Genomic DNA, 15133 nt, shown 5'->3' with positions numbered 1-15133 from the left:
AAAGAAGAATTCCAAGTTAATAAGCCTATTCCTTAGTCACCTTTACGACATCCATGGGTAAGAGATAGAGTGGTCTTTTTATTTAGTGTCAGGCACTAAGAAATGTTTAGCAGATATAATTTCTTAAAATAAGTGGAAGCTTAAGTTTTATAACTTAAGTTTTATTTAAACTTATGGGTAATTCTTAAGCCTAACTTAAAATCCTACTAATATTATAAATGCGAAAGTTTGTGAGTATGTCAGGATGTCAGTATAGGATGTTTGTTACTCTTTCACGTAAAAAATACTGCACCGATTGCGATGAAATTTGGTATGTAGGTAGCTGAAGAATAAAATATAGGCTACTTTTTATTCCGGAGTTCCCGCGGGATTGATAGGGTTTCCATGTGGACGAAGTCGCGGGCAGCCTCTAGTATGATATAAATTTAAGTGAAGAATTTATTTCATGTTTTATGTTATATAAATAAATTAATTTTACGCCAGCAGTCGGACCGAAAATCAAGTTTTTGATGAAGAAAATAAAATAATAAATGCGAATCCAATTAATTCACTCCACTCACCGCTATCGGCTGACTCTTGAGTTTCAGCCGCCAATATTGGGGCCAATGTTGGCAGTTAATTTAACCAACCATCCATATAATCACGTCTATAGACCTTGCGGGGTAGACAGAGCCAACAGTCTTGAAAAGACTGATAGGCCACGTTCAGCTTTTTGGGCTTGATGATAGAATTGAGATTCAAATAGTGACAGATTGCCAGCCCATCACCTAAAACAAGAATTCCAAGTTTATAAGCCAAGCCCTTTTACGACATCCATGGGAAACAGAAGGAGTGGTCCTATTCTTTTTTTTATAAGTGCACATAGATACATATAATATGGTTACAAACTCTGTAAGATGATCTTAACATTCAAGAATTTAATATCAACTTTGTATAGCAGCGTCCTAGTTAAAATTCTATCTTAGATCTAGCCCTAGGTGACTAGTTTGCTAATTACCATATAAATTAGATGCCATGTGTTAACGTTATACTGTGCTAAGACACTACTATTGAATTGAGACGAAGAACATATATGTCCTACTAATATTATAAATGCGAAAGTGTGTATGTCAGGATGTCAGTATGGATGTTTGTTACTCTTTCACGCAAAAACTACTGAACCGATTGCGATGAAATTCGGTATGTAGATAGCTGAAGACCCAGAATAACATATAGGCTACTTTTTATCCAGGAGTTTCTGCGGGATTGATAGGGTTGCCATGCGGACGAAGTCGCGGGCGGCCTCTAGAAATAAATAAATTTGTAAAGAATAGAACCATTCCATCTCTTTCCATGTCGTAAAAGACCACTAAGGGATAGGCTTATATACTTGACATTCTTCTTTTAGGCGATGGGCTAGCAACCTATCACAATTTGAATGTCAATTCTATCATTAAGCCAAATAGTTGACCGTGGCCTCATCCCTAAGTCGCCTTTTATAATTTACATGGGAAAAAAGCGGAGTGGTTCTGAATCTGCCAGAAATCATACAGCACGTATAAAATTACAAACACGTAATGTTATTTTATTCCAAATTTGATCTTCGTAAGACACATGTTGAAATTGAAAATGGTTGGGGATTCGAAGTGTGTTTAACAAGATGGTGAATTGACGGCGATATAGGGACATAATAATTATAGTTTAATACTAGCTGTCCGGGCAAACGTTGTATTGCCATATGAATAACGAGAGGCCGCCCGCGACTTCGTCCGCGTGGAATCATTCCCGCGGGGACTCCGGGATAAAAAGATAGCCTATGTGATTGTGGGTCTTCAGCTACTTACATATCAAATTTCATAGTAATCGGTTCCATACTGACATCCTGTCATATATAATAGTAGTATAGATTTTTAAGTAGTTTCTAGTGAAAAAAAAAACATATTAAGGGTTGACAACCCTTATAACTAAGGGGTATGAAAAAAAAGATGTTGGCCGATTCTCAAACCTACTCAATATGCGCACAAAATTTCATGAGAATCGGTCAAGTTTCGGAGGAGTACGGGAACGAACATTGTGACACGAGAATTTTATATATAAGCATACATACATACATACATACATATGATCACGTCTATATCCCTTGCGGGGTAGACAGAGCCAACAGTCTTGAAAAGACTAAATGGCCACGTTCAGCTATTTGGCTTAATGATAGAACCGAGATTCAAATAGTGACAGGTTGCTAGCCCATCGCCTAAAAGAGGAATCCTAAGTTTATAAGCCTATCCCTTAGTCGCCTTTTACGACATCCATGGGAAAGAGATGGAGTGGTCCTATTCTTTTTTGTAATAGTGCCGGGAACCACACGGCATTTATATATAAGATACATATGTATACGGTATCGGTCATATGATCATCAGATACTGTTGGTAAGCTCAATTACTATTAAATAATCCAATTAATTTCCAACATATCGACCACTAAATCGATATGTTGGAAATTAATTGTTCAATCTATACTAATATTATATAGCTGAAGAGTTTGTTTGTTTGTTTGAACGCGCTTATCTCAGAAACTGCGGGTTCGAATTGAAAAATTCAAATTTTCGTTAAATAGACCATTTATAGAGGAAGGCTTTAGGCTATATTATATCACGCTGCAACTATTAGGAGCGAAGAAATAATGGAAAATGTGATAAAAAATACGGGGACAATTATTCACCCTTGAGGGCCCAAAATATCTATTCCACGAGGACGGAGTCGCGGGCACAGCGATGATATATAATTACATCTTTGTATACTTACATATTATAAACAATTAATTAAATCTTCAGGCCGAGGTAAACTATAATTTAAGTATTATTAGGTATGTATATTATATTATTTGATAAATATTATTTATTTATCTATGTATTTTTGTATTTTAATGTGGAATACATATATGTAGATATACTAATGTTTATTTATATACACATTTGTCTCAATATATGTATAATATAGTTACTCCAGTAATAGTCTACATATGTTTAGTTAAATAAATACTTTTTGTTTTCATATGTAATTGTGCATGAGATATCATGACTTATGTTAACCACAAGTGGGGGGAGGCTGGTTTTCTGAGATACAGGCATCTGCCTAGTTCAGACACCAGTCTCTCATATTCATATTCTTACCTATTGCATTTACTACTTGATATTTGAGAGAAAATAAAAATATTTTTGATTTTGATTGATTGATAAATAAAAAAAAGAACAATTATAAATTCAAGACAAAAAAATGTTAACAGTCAAATAGCGACAGGCTGCTAACCCATCGCCTTAAACAAGAGTCCAAAGTTTATAAGTCCCTTAATCGCCTTTTACGACATCCATGGGAAAGAGATGAGAGTGGTCCTATTCCTTTTTCTGTTGGTGCAGGGAACCACGCGTAATACTAATTTATTAACGTGTGTGAAAACAATACCTTCCTTTTCTAGTCGCGTGAAAAACGTGGTCTGCCGAATTATATACTACTTAAGCATTTCGTGAGAAAATATTGACGTAGACACAACCATTTATCAAGTAAATATTTGTGCAGCATAATTACGGTTTGTCTTAAGTCTATTTGTATTGTCTGGTCATTAATTAGTTTCGTCTGAAGAATATAAATCAATATTTGAACTTAGTATTTCATTATTATTGTCACTGTTCGCTCTGTGATCAAATTAAGGACGTCCTGGCAATGAGTACCCGAAACCGCCGAGCTTGCACGAAGAGAGTTATGAATGTGGATGACGCGAAGGAAGTATGCAAAGATCGTGGCAAGTGGAAAGATGTACGAGTAGTCTCTGCCTACCCCTCCGGGAAAGAGGCGTGATTTTATGTATGTTCGATTTGTCTACCCCGCAAAAGATATAGACGTGACTATATGTATATTTGTACCCTAAACCCTCGTTGAATGGTTATATACTGTTATGCAGTTATATAGAATTTAACCGAGGATAATTATGCGTTAGCCTCGAAATCTTACCTTGATGTAACATAAGTACTTAAATTAATCGATTTTATCGGTACCTATTCGATATTACATTCGATATTACCGATATATAACACTAGTTTTTACCCGCAGCATCGCCTGCGTGAATTTAAAGAATTGTACAAAAAAAGACGCATTTAACGCAGTCTACAAAAAACCTACGAAATTAGAACCACCTTCAAAAAAACAATGAAAACACGTTACCTACAAAAGAATATAGGTTTTTCGCAAATCCCACGGGAACGATAGTTTTTACTGGGATTAAGGTTCCCTATGTCTCTCTCCAGACCATTAATTTACACGCAAAATTTCAATAACAATTGGTTTATATCGCGTGAAGTGGTAACAAAGCAACAAACTTACTTTCGCCTTTTTAATTATATCAGGTGGTTGATTTTATTTTTAATAAAAATTGGGATGTAATCAGGATTCCAGTAAGACGCACAATATGTGGCGTATCGAAAAGCAATGTGCAAATCAAATAAATAAATATATATACGGGACAAATTACACAGATTGAGTAAGCCTCGAAGTAAGTTCGAGACTTGTGTTACGACATACTAACTCAACGATACTATATTTTATAATAAATACTTTTATAGACTTATTTACATCCAAGACCCAGGCTAATCAGAAAAAGTTATTTTCTCATCATGCCCTGGCCGGGGTTCGAACCCGGGACCTCCAGTGTCACAGACAAGCGTACTACCGCTGCGCCACAGAGGCCGTCTATAATAATCTTGGTATTTTTCATAAACCAATCAAAGAGAGTATGGAGCAAAAGCGAAAATACTGGAAGTAATAAATTATCTCACAACCAATAACCTAAATGTGGAGTTAGGTGGAATGGAAGTGACTTAATAATGGCTAACGGCATGATAAAATAGGACTGTTATTTCGTGGATGTCATAAGAAGCAACTAAGGGAATAAGCGGAGTTTGACCTAAATGCTCTGGCAGCGAAGAAAAAGGCGACTAGGGGACGGGTTTATAAACTTGGAATTCCTCTTATAGACAAGCGGCTCGTAACCTGTCACTATTTGAATCTCAGTTCCATCATGGAGCCATAAAGCTGAACGTGGCCTTTCAGTCTTTTCAAGACTGTTGGCTCTGTCCGTACAAGGTATATAGACGTGACTGTATGTATGTACAATCAAGAATTTCCCTTGATTTTACCTTACAAATAGGTATGATAACAAGGGTCTCAAAATACCTTAAAGTCTCAAAATATCCCGCAAAGGATATACACGTGATTATATACATACATATAATCACGTCTATATCCCTTGCGGGGTAGACAGAGCCTACAGTCTTGTAAAGACTGATAGGCCACGTTAGCTATTTGGATTTAAGATAGGATTGAGATTCAAATAGTGACAGGTTGCTAGCCCATCGCCTAAAAGAAGAATCCCAAGTTTATAAGCCTACCCCTTAGTCGCCTTTTACGACTTCCATGGGAAAGAGATGGAGCGGTCCTATTCTTTTTTGTATTGGTGCCGGGAACCACACGGCACGTGTTTATATGAATGAACGAATGTATTAGGTCAAATTAAAATGCCTACCTTACGTAATGCAATTGCGCGTTTAACAAATTTTATGTGTTGCTTGTTGGTTCTTATTGAATTCTCACTTCTTTGGAAAACAGACCGCGTTTCGTTTTTGGAGTATAAGATTTTTACACAAAGAAAGTTCCTGCTGATCTTCGTATCCTTATACATGCATACATACATATAATAACGTGTGTATCCCTGGCAAGGTAGACAGAACCAATAGTTTTGAAAAGATGAATAGGCCACGTTCAGCTGTTTGGCTTAATGACAGAATTGAGATTCAAATAGTGACAGGTTGCTAGTCCATCGCCTAAAATAAGAATCCCATGTTAATAAGCCTACCCCTTAGTCGCCTTTTACGATTTCCATGGGAAAGAGATGGAGCGGTCCTATTCTTTTTTGTATTGGTGCCGGGAACCACACGGCACGTGATTATATGAATGAACGAATGTATTAGGTCAAATTAAAATGCCTACCTTACGTAATGCAATTGCGCGTTTAACAAATTTTATGTGTTGCTTGGTTGGTTCTTATTGAATTCTCACTTCTTTGGAAAACAGCCCGCGTTTCGTTTTTGGAGTATAAGATTTTTACACAAAGAAAGTTCTTGCTGATATTCGTATCCTTATACATGCATACATACATATAATCACGTGTATATCCCTTGCGAGGTAGACAGAGCCAACAGTTTTGAAAAGACGAATAGGCGACGTTCAGCTGTTTGGCTTAATGACAGAAGTGAGATTCAAATAGTGACAGGTTGCTAGTCCATCGCCTAAAAAAAGAATTCCATATTAATAAGCCTATCCCTTAGTCGCGTTTTACGACATCCATGGGAAAGAGATGGAGTGGCCCTTTTTTTCTATGCATGCCGGGAACCACACGGCACCATAATGGATCTTGGTCACATATCCAATTGTCTAAATATGCAGCTTTGCTTACAATGCTTTTCCTTACCATAAAACTATCAAATCTAACGAACTGTATCGGGAGCTATGATTCAAGCTCATAACCGTAGAAATTCTCCTTGCGCGATTTAGCATTCTCGCTATTATCTTCTAATCGGCGTTTGGCGTAGAGATGGCGCCACTCAACCAACTAGTCACTTCTAGTCGCCCGGAACTATATACACATAAAATACTATATTAATATGCAAGGCGTCGGTCAGATGAATATCTTGGAATAAAATATAGCGGAGGTACTACGCGGTGCATACAAATTGGTGACCGCAGGCTTCAAGTCAGTACAATGGGGTATGAGGCTATTGGGGTCGTTGTAGACGAGCCTTTATTTTTTTTGGGCTAGGGCCTTCGGAATAGAAGTTGTAGAGTTAGGAAGAGTTGTAGACCGGATGAGAAATGGAACTATTAATAAGAAGGAAAAAAAAAGATTTAATATTTTTTTTTTGTGAATAAAATTGTTGACGAAATGTGACTATTACAATTTCTGAACTATACTAAAAATGAATCAATCTACTTACAAAAAAAGGAAAAAGAAATGAAGTGCCGTGTGGTTTCCGGCACCATGAGAAAAAAGAACAGAACCAATCCATCTCTTTCCCATGGATGTCGTTAAAGGCGACTAAGGGATATTCTAACTATATATTAACTTGAGATTCTTCCTTTAGGCGATGGGCTAGCAACCTGTCATTATTTGGATCTCGACTCTATCATAAAGCCAAACAGCTGAACGTAGCCTATCAGTATTTTCAAGACTGTTGGCTCTGCCTACCCCGCAAGGGATATAGACGTGATTACATAGTATGTATGTTTGAGAAATACTGTAATAAATTTAAGTATCTAAAAGACATAGTTTGTCGCAGTTGCTTCTGGTCCCAAGTAGCTTAAATAAAAAGTAAATCTCCCCACGCTCGCGTTTATAAGCTTATCCTTTAGTCGCCTTTTGATTGTTTGTAAACTCTTTATTGCCCATAAAAATAAATATAACAAAAATAAAACAGTCATTATCAGGATATAGAAGAATATGTACATTGGCGGACTTATCCCAATCGGGATTTCTTCCAGTCAACCAAAATAAAAAGGAAAATTCATAATCAAAGAGGCAGCGCAGATTAAGACATCCATGGGAAATAGTGGTCCTATTATTTTTAATATTGGTGCCGGGAACCACACGGCATGACAGTATAGAATTATTACAAATTTTAATAAATTTTGCAGACAAAAAAAGTCGCAAGTCTGCCAATCGTAGCATAGCAAACAATCAACCGATGATAACTACGCCGATCGGTATTTTATTACGTTTTCCTCGTGACATTAGTTAGTTCTGTAAGAATCACACACATTGACACCCGTATACACAACGCACAAAAGTAACCTTCGAGACGTGACGACGAATAGAGGTTAGACAGAGCCAGATTCGGAGATAAGTGATGAAATATGTACAAGCAGAAGATAATAAAGGTGATATTGAAAAAGATGTAAAAGAACATCGAGCTGAAATTGTCTTTGTCGACAAAATTATAAAGGAAAAAAGCGAAACAATAGTTGATGAGGCGCTCTGTCATAATTAAAGACAAAATACTCCAGTATTAAAGAAGGATTTCCTTATTAAGGTGAATACAATAGTAATCAAGAAACGATGGTACAAATGCAGATGTATTTATGAATAAAATTTTATATTATGTGAAGGAATTAATAAATTTCAATAGCAAAAATGTGGTGGAGGATTTTAACGTTTTGTTTATTGGTCACGCTGATATTGTTCGTGGTGTTAAGTTGTATTCATGGCAGACCAGTCATACATTTGTTCTTCCGACGATGCTGTGAAGACAACATAGAAAATGACTCTGTTATTTTCGAAAATTTTGGAAACGAGTTTCTCAAAGAACGCCTTGTTAGCTCTATTAACGACGGTGTATTTAATTTGACTGATGTTCAAACTGATGAAATGATTAATAATGTGCACAAACCAGGAAATAGGATACGTTTAGAATTAGCAGAAATCCATGATAGTAATGTTTTGAATAACACTAATGAAGTTGAAACAAATAGTGTTGAACGTTTTCGTGGTAAAGTGAATGTAGGACTTGAACCAAGTGAAGTAACAATACAAATGACGGACATTAATGATAGTGAAAGTGCTGAGAATGTGTCGGAAAGAAATGTAGGTAAAATTAAACTATCTTGACGGAACAAAGACAAAATTTTAAAAGAGAAACAATTATTTTACAAATGAATTGAATAAATGTTTATCTGCGGAATAATCGTTGTAATTTTTATAAGTATTGTTCATGTTCTGTTTTTAAGGATTACACACACACACACATGGTCACGTCTAAATCCCTTGTGGGGTAGACAGAGCCAACAGTTTTGAAAAGACAGATCGGCCACGTTCAGCTATTTGGCTTAATGATAGAATTGAGATCCAAATAGTGACAGGTTGCCCATCGCCTAAAAAAAAGAATCCCAAGTTTTTAAGCATATCCCTTAGTCGCCTTTTACGACATCCATGGGAAAGAGATGGAGTGGTCCTATTATTTTTTGTATTGGTAATTTATAGAAATAAGTATAAATCATAGCAAATAATTATGTATATTAGCGTTATACGTATACTGACAACAACTTAAATGCTCTTTGCATATACATATTTATTTCAATTTCATTTATTTTTTTTTTGTTTGTAATTATTTATTTAAACTTTATTGTACAAACAACGTTGATACAATAGGCGGACTTAATGCTGAATGCATTATCTAACAGTCAACCTTTGGGTAAAGCAGAGAAACGAAATGGGTGGTAAAGTAATATAGGCCGTGGCCTATCAGTTAAAAAATGTCAGTAATCTCGTATTTCTGAATGTAACAATAATTTGCCGTGTGGTTCCCGGCAACAATCGAAAAAAGAATAGGACTACTCCATCTCTTTCCCATGGATGTCGTAAAAGGCGACTAAGGGATAGGCTTACAAACTTGGGATTCTTTTTTAGGTGATGGGCTAGCAACCTGTCACTATTTGAATCTCAATTCTATCATTAAGCCAAATAGCTGCACGTGGCCATTCAGCCTTTTCAAGAATGTTGGCTCTGTCTACCCCGCAAGGGATGTAGACTTGACCATATGTATGTATGTATGTAACAAAAATTTCCATTACGTATTATTACGAAACTAATAATCCTCTCCTGGGACCAATTAGCATTAATCTGTTTACAACTGCTTGTGCGTATGTTTGTTAGTCATAATTGCATCTTATGACATCGTAATTGAATTGATCAACTTCGAGATTATTCTCTACTAACTATGACCCGCAGATTCGCCCGCGTGAATTTAGCGCTACGTAACAAAAAGCGACTAAATTACCAGCTTCAAAAGGCAACGAATTTACAAAAGCATAGGTACAGGTTTTTCGCAAATCCCACGGGAATTATAGTTTTTACTGGGATGAAAGGGAAAATGTAATCAAGTCTTTATCTCCTGCGGGTTAGACAGAGCCAACAGTCTTGAAAAAACGAATAGGCCACGTTCAGCTTTTTGGCTTGATGATAAAATTGAGAACTTTATTACACAGTTACAACAAATAGTACACAATTATAAAATAAATAAATCATTCGCAATGGCGGACTTATCCCATGAAGGGATCTCTTCCAGTGAAAAATAAATACATACATAAATTCACGCCCATTTCCCGGAGGGGTAGGCAGAAACTACATCTTTCCACTTGCCACGATCTCTGCATACTTTCTTCGCTTCATCCACATCACTCTTCATTCAAGCTCGGCGGTTTCGAGTACTCTTGACCTGACCCTTTACCAGGACGTCCTTAACTTGATCAAGATACATTCGTCTAGGCCTTCCCACTCCGACCTTTCCCTCCACACTCTCCTTGTATACCTGCTTAGTTAACCTGCTTTCATTCAACCTCTCCACATGATCAAAGAATCTTAACATACCCTTTTCTATTCCTGTAACTACATCTTCTTTTAACAATCGACAACATCATATATACATCTCCAGTCAACACTTTTATGAGATTAGCGCGTGCATACAGACATAGTAAATAAGGGCACTTTATAATATGTAGTGATGATGTAATATGTGAACCTTAGCAGTAAAATATAATTTTTTTATTTTCTTCCAAAGAGAAACCAACAAAATGGCTGCCACAAATGGTCAAACGCTCGTTATTTTCAACGCGATTCTTTTGTATTAAGTGGATTTTCTTGTTATCCGGTACCTGCCAACTTTACCACGAAGTTGGCTGATTCCCCATTGACCCTGATGTTTTTCGACCCTCTTACGTAGTGTGGCACCAATAAAAAAAAAGAATAGGACCTCTCCATCTCGTTTCCACGGATGTCGCAAAATGCGACTAAGGGATAGGCTTATAAAGTTGAAATTCTAGATAGGCTTATAAATTTAAGCGATGGGCTAGCAACCTGTCACTATTTGAATCTCAATTCTATCGTTAAGCCAAAAAACTAAACGTGGCATATCAGTCTTTTCAAGACTGTTGGCTCTGTCTACCCCGTAAGGGATAAAGATGTGATTCTATGTATGTCTCCTTTACGTCTTAGTCCAATTTCACGAAGTTCACGCGGAAGAAATTTGCACGAATCGAGTGGTTTTTGGTTAGGGGTCAAATGCAAGTGTGGGGCCAAGGGGAACAAACTGACCGCAAGTGATTGACGTACAACGAGTAAATTAGGGAATAAAGAGACCAAAGAAAAAAAATCTTGAAGTTAATAAGTACTGAAAGGACGAAATTGATTTGAAAAAGTTTTACTCATTAAAATATAAAGATGCCGTGTGGTTCCCGGCAACAAAAGAAAAAAAAATAGGACCACTCCATCTCTTACCTATGGATAGCGTAAAAGTCAACTAAGGGACAGGCTTATAAACTTGAGATTCTTAAGGCGGGCTATCACACTGTCACTATTTGAATCTCAATTCTATCATAAAGCTACTCGTAAACAGCTGAACGTGGCCTATCAATCTTGTTACAATATAAGATTGTTTCTACCCCGCAAGGGATATAGACGTGATTATATTAATGTATATATATGTATTTATTAAATACAAGGAGTAATTTATTCATGCATTCATTATTATTTAATACACCTCCTTCGCGTCGGGTATTAAAATTGTCTTCAAACATAAGTCACCCTAATTTGGCCGTTTGTAGGCAACGCTGTCAGTTATAGTGGTCCTTCATAAATGAACGCGTGGGGTGAATAACAATCGATGGGTCCAATGGAACACAGACATAATGCGCAATAGACATGTACCCAACCTGGCTTGAAGTCGTTAAAGATATACATACATACATACATATGGTCACGTCTATATCCCTTGCGGGGTAGACAGAGCCAACAGTCTTGAAAGACCAAATGGCCACGTTCAGCTAATTGGCTTAATGATAGAATTGAGATTCAACTAGTGACAGGTTGCTGGCCCATCGCCTAAAAAAGAATCCCAAGTTTGTAAGCCTATCCCTTAGTCGCCTTTTACGACATCCATGGGAAAGAGATGGAGTGGTCCTATTCTTTTTTGTATTGGTGCCGGGAACCACACGGCGTTAAAGATATAACTCGTACCTATGCGTGTCATGGTCTAAAACTGAAGACGCCGAAGACCGGATGAAGTGGAAAGTATAAATGTAAGATAGCGGACCTTATAAGAATAGGATCACTCCAGCCCTTTCCCACGGATGTCGTAAAATGCGACTAAGGGATAGGCTAATACACTTGGGATTTCTTTTGTAGACGATGGAATAGCCACCTTTCACTACTTGAGTCTTAATTCCATCATGAAGCCATACAGCTAAACGTGGTCATTCAGTATTTTTGAGACTGTTGGCTCTGTCTACTCCGCAATTGATATAGACGTGACTATATGTATGTATTAGGATAATCCAGCGATGTCTTCATCACACAATCGCTTAGAAAAACAAATTTGCTCAGTGGAAATCAACAGGGGTGTTTAATTATTTTCAGCTAGATTTTGTATAAATAGTCACAGAGCGAAACACTATTTGTTCTATCCCGCTTAGGTTTATAGCCCGTCGCCTAAAAAAAGAATCCGAAGTTTATAAGCCCATCCCTTAGCCGCCTTTTACAACATCCATGTGCAAGAGATGAAGTGGTCCTATTCTTTTTTTATTGGTGCCGGGAACCACACGACACAAACCGAGTTGTTATAAACGTCATCAAAACGTTATTTTTAATAACATTTCCAAGCCCTGCAACGAACAACTACTGAGTGTAGAAAATTGAAATGTGTTATAAAGATCTTATGTGTTCTAAGCGTGCACAAAGATAAAAAGTTCCTTAAATTCCATCTTGAACATAATTTTAATGGTTTTTTTTCTTCGTTTTACGCGAACGAATTCGCAGTCGCACTGTTCTAATAACAAAAATCTGCAACATAGGCCCTCATCAGCTGAGCAAATACCCCACTGATTTATATTTGCCAAACTTATTGAATGAATTGGATAGTAAGTAATAAGTCATAATTCTGTTTATTGAGGACTGGCTGTGCACGCGGCTGCGTCCGCGTGGAATAGTTAAAATAACTATTCCACGCGGACGCAGCCGCAGGCCGCAGCCGCAGGGCAGCATTGAAGCCTTTAAGGATTAATAATTTTCCCCGTTCTTTTTCGCATATTCCATTATTTATTTGCTCCTAATAGTTGCAGCGTGATGTTATATAACCTAAAGCCTACCTCGATAAATGGTCTTTTCAACGCAAATACATTTTTCAATTAGAACCAGTAGTTCCTGAGATTAGCGCGTTCAAACAAACAAACTCTTCAGCTTTATAATATTAGTATAGATTAGAGTTCGTTTGACTTCAATCTGCCTGGTGATAAGCAAGATGAGGGCTAAGGTGGTGCCCGCAAGCTCAAATAGTGCCTTGAAAATCTCTAGAAGTCTAGATGATAGTATAGTTGACGGCCTCTGTGGCGCAGCGGTAGTACGCTTGTCTGTGAAATCGGAGGTCTCAGGTTCGAATCCCGGCCAGGGCATTATGAGAAAAGAACTTTTTATGATTGGACTGGGTCTTGGATGTTTATCTATATAAGTATTCATTATAAAATATAGTATCGTTCAGTTAGTATCTCGTAACACAAGTCTCGAACTTACCTTCGAGGCTAACTCAATCAGTGTAATTTGTCCTGTATGTATTTATATTAATTTATTTATTTATTCATATACTCGTACTTAAAAATCGCTTTACTTTTTGGTACTGAGATTCTGATAGTGACAGGTTGCAAGCTCATCGTCTTAAGAAGACTCCAATCACAAAGTTTATTAGCCTTTCCCTTCCTAACCGACTTCAAAAAAGGAGGTATCTCAATTCGTCCGTATATTTTTGTTTATGTATGTCCGCGGATTCGCTGAGCGTCACCTTTCAATCTTTTCAAGATTGTTGGCTCCGTCAAGGTATGTATATGTGTCATATGTCTTATATTATTGTAAATATTATGTTGCTAACATATTTTTTTATACAATAAATTCAGTGACAGACCGTAAATAAATTTATTTGAACAATCAACACGTAAAATATCGGATCGGAACTGTAAAACTAATAGCCTGTTATTCACGCACTCGACTCGTGTGTTCTGTCGCGAGATATTTTCAAATTGTCGTTTTTGTTGCAGCTTTTGTTAACAGTCTATGTGATCCGACCGTTATTGTCCCGTATCTATACTAATATTATAAAGCTGAAGTGTTTGTTTGTTTGTTTGAATGCGCTAATCTCAGGAACAACTGGTTCGAATTGAAAAATTCTTTTTGTGTTCGATAGACCATTTATCGAGGAAGGCTTTAGGCTATATAATATCACGCTGCAACTTTTAGGATGCATTTTGTGAGTATGAGAAATATGTGCCGTGTGGTTTCCGGTACCATTAGAAAAGAAAGAATAGGACCACTCCATTTTTTTCCCATGGGTGACGTAAAAAGCGACTAAGGGATAGGCTTATAAACTTGGGATTCTTCTTTTAGGCGACAAATTAGCAACCTGTCACTATTTGAATCTAAATTCTATCATTAAGCCAAACAGCTAAACGTGGCCTATTAGTCTTTGTTATTACTATTATCCTATTAGACGTGATTATATGTATGTATGTATGTATGAACAATGAAAAGTAACCCATATGTTATTCTGGGTCTTCAGCCACCTACATACCAAATTTCATCGTAATCGGTTCAGTAGTTTTTGCGTGAAAGAGTAACAAACATCCATACTGATATCCTGACATACTCACAAACTTTCGCATTTATAATATTAGTAGGGCATATGTTACATTACAATAAGTCATACCTTTACATAACATATCGACGTTTTCTTTCCTACTTATTTTTTTTTCCAGGAAAACTTGTGTTCTTTTTATCGTTAAGTTATAAGTAAAATATGTATATACCCTGATCGAATCGGAGACATGCTTGCATGAAGAGAATAATGAATGAGGGCGAAGCGAGGTAGGAAAATTATGGCAACTGGAAAGGTGTAGTTCTCTGCCTACCCCTCGGGACTGGTGTGAATTTTTGTATGTACTTAAGTAAAATTAAAGAAAAAAAATAAATTTTTTTCTTCATTATTGTTTCTTATTTATGCATATAAACATTGTGATTCTTT

The sequence above is a fragment of the Amyelois transitella genome, chromosome 26 (assembly GCF_032362555.1).
Source record: "Amyelois transitella isolate CPQ chromosome 26, ilAmyTran1.1, whole genome shotgun sequence".
NCBI lineage: Eukaryota > Metazoa > Arthropoda > Insecta > Lepidoptera > Pyralidae > Amyelois > Amyelois transitella.
Note: the sequence above shows the minus strand (reverse complement) of the source record.